Below are 3,199 nucleotides of genomic sequence, written 5' to 3' on the forward strand. Positions count from 1 at the left end.
AGCCCAGAGTGTATCCAGATTTGGGATAGTGCAGGAGCGACCAGGGCCATGTGATGGGGTTGAGCTCACAGGGCGGGCGCAGGGACGTCCCAAGGTCACCCTCCGGGCCATGGATGGAGAAAGGGACTTGCACAAGCCCCCAGTGCCCCAGGCACAGGCAGGTCAGGTGCTACTTCAACTCAAAGACCTCCACACCTCCCAGTCACGATTCCCACCCAGGGGGGCTCATCTTCACACTCCAAACACCCACTGACCCCGTAGCCAGCTCTGGTGTCCCAGCCCCAGCGGCTCTGGGATGCTCCCTGGACATCCCCACGCACCACGGCAGGACGCAGGGAGAGGGAACAGGACATTGCCACCGCAGAGGCTTAATTCCCAGGACCGGGAGCAGATCTCTGACGTCCTGCAGGACAAATCCTGCGGGGTGCTGGGGTCTGAGGCATCAGCAGGCTGGGAAACCTCCCCTCCCCCTTGCTAAATCCCTTCCCCGGCGCAGGACAGTAGGTTACGGGACTCGACCAGAGGTTGGATTTAAGGAGATTACAATTTCTCCCCCAGGATAATCTAGAAATTCTATTAAAACTCTCTGTCTCTCGCCCGGGCTGCAGCAGGGCCACAGGGCACCCTGCGCCCCGCAGCCATGGCCAGGGAGCGCAGGGGAGACCCCCCCGGGCATGCACCAGGTAAGGGCTGAGCACCTCATCCCGGAACCCCCCCTGCCTGGGGCTCTGCCCCTTCCCAGGGTGGTTTTCTGGGGTATTAACACCCATCCTCTGAGCTGGGGCAGCTGGGCCTGGCTGCAGGGTGGGTTGGGGGGAAAGAGCTGTGGGTACCCTGGAGGTTTGGGTACTGGCAGTCTGTTTGCATCCCCTGGGGTTTTGGGGCATCCTTCAGCAGCCCCCGCTGTGGATTGACCCTGCCAAGGCTTTCACCCCCCCTTACCCTCATCCTTACCTCCAGCCATGTCCCGCTGTCTGGCTGTATGGATGCGAACAGATGAACAACCAGTGCTTCCCAGCTGAGCAAGATGGGATTGCGGGACCTGGCAGGGTGGCAGGACTGGCTGTGGGTTTTAGGGGACCATGGGTGCTGTGGTGTTTTGTGACCTGTCCAACGCTGTGCTGCATCCAGGCAGGGGGGGACATCACCTGGGGGGATTACAGGGGGACAGCAGGGGTGGACGTACAGCTCCGGGGTCCTGATGGACGGTGTGCGGGTGCCAGAGTGGGGCTGGATGTCAGGGCTGGAACAGACATGGAGGCAGCCAGACCTGGATGTTCAGTCCCCTCGTCATGCCGTGGAGTTGGGGACCAACCGTGTGCTCAGTGCAGCCTCCGAAGGGATCTTCCCCAGGATGTCTGCTCATCCAGGGCACATTTAGGAGGAATTCTAGGGTGCCCATCGCCCTGCACAGGCCACCTCTCCCCAGCAATGCCGAGCACTGCACGTGGCCCCTTTTCTCCTCCCATGCCCTCCGTGGTATCTGCACGTGGCTCAGGGGGACAGAGATGAGCCAGCACCTCTCCAGACACCCTGTCACCTCCGGTCTCCCTGCCAAGCTTTCTTGCCATACCCCGTCCCTCAGTTTCCCTCCTTTGTGGCCCTTGTAGACTGCAATGTCTCAGCTGCTCACTGGCACTAGTTGGGGGTACGTGGGGGTCCAGGGGATGCTCTGTGGTGGGAGCCTTTCACCCATCCTCACTGGCAGTGGAGAGGAAGCAGGGGGGCACTTATCATTTGGATTAGTCAGGGTCTGACCCACCCTACGTCAATCCTTAATCTACAGGAATTGCCTAAAGATGGGGTGTCGGAGAAGGGAGTTGTTCAGGCAGCAGCGCTGCCCTGGCATGGTGCTTGGCCGGGGGCCGGCTGCCGCTGTGGGAACCCCCTCACCCCTGTTTTATAGGTGCTAAGTGCAGGGTTGTTTTGTTGGGATGGGGTGAACCGGAATGGTCTGGGCACCCTCCGGCTGTGCTATCATGGCTGTGCTGAGCTCCCTTCTCGCTGCTGACATTGCCGTCCTGCTGTTGGGGCATGAAGGGCATCGCTGCCGGAGATAGCAGCGTTATCTCCTGACACAGGGCAGGCTGCAGGAACGAGCGTGACCTCCTGCACCATCCCCTGCTCCCACAGCCAGGGGACCCGCGTCCCCCAGCTCAGCTCCTCCGAGTCCCCACCTGGGTCAATCCCACCCGAACGCATCCCAGTTCCCTGCTCACGTCTGCGAGCCAGGGGAAAATCTGTGCTGGGAGGATGCAGGAGGGGGACGGCAGCCCTGATGGCCCCGAAACGCATCCCCTCCAGAGGCACAGGGAAAGGTGTGATGACAAATGGCATCGACACATTCAGCAGGCTCTGACTAATGACCTCCCTGGTACTAGACATATTTTCCCGGCACGCTGGCTGTTCGGGATATTGTTGTAACATTTAACTCCCTTTTTAAAAGAAATAATAAATAAAATTAGCCGTGCCGTTGGCAGATTGCTGGAGACACTTGGATTCTCTGCGGGAAACCGCTCCGTGGTGGGAGTTGGTTTGCTGCAGTTTAGTGGCAGGAGCTGTTGCCTCTAATGTCAGCTCATTAGCTGGGGTAGTCCACGGCGGCGTCGCTGTGTTCCGAGCCCACGGGCAGCTGGGGGCCGTTCCTTCGCGCTATTAATATGATGAGCCTGTTTTGTTTCCTACGTGTTAACGCTATTAGCGCTGCACAAGACACGTGGCACGAGCAGCAGGGGATGGTCCCGCTCCTGCCCGACTCCTGGCAGGGGTCTGTCTGCAGCGAAGCTGGGGCTGGCAATGGCATAAAGGGGCAGCGAGTATTACGGGAAGGGTTGAGTTTGTTCCCCGTGGGTCACATCGTGATGGTCAGGGGTGTGAAACTCCCAAGGAGGCAGGCAGGGGCATGCAACCTCCTGGCACACCTTCGCCAGCGCTCTAGGGTAGTGCTGGTTGTGGGGAGATGCCAGGGTGATGCTGGACGGTGGCACTTATGACCCAAAGAAATGCAAGGTGACCATGGGGCCAGGGCTGCCAGCCAGGTCCATGGCAGAGCCCGTCCAGCCACAGGTTTCCACGCGTTTGCACGAGCCCTCTCCCAGCTCGAGCCTCCTGCAGCGGCAGCGTGGGGCTCCAGCCTTCAAATTAAAACCAAACCAAAAATTCAGCTTTCAGCGAACTCAAGAAAGCGTGTTTACAAACA

The sequence above is a fragment of the Buceros rhinoceros genome, unplaced genomic scaffold (assembly GCF_000710305.1).
Source record: "Buceros rhinoceros silvestris isolate BGI_N320 unplaced genomic scaffold, ASM71030v1 scaffold37091, whole genome shotgun sequence".
NCBI classification, from domain to species: Eukaryota; Metazoa; Chordata; class Aves; order Bucerotiformes; family Bucerotidae; genus Buceros; species Buceros rhinoceros.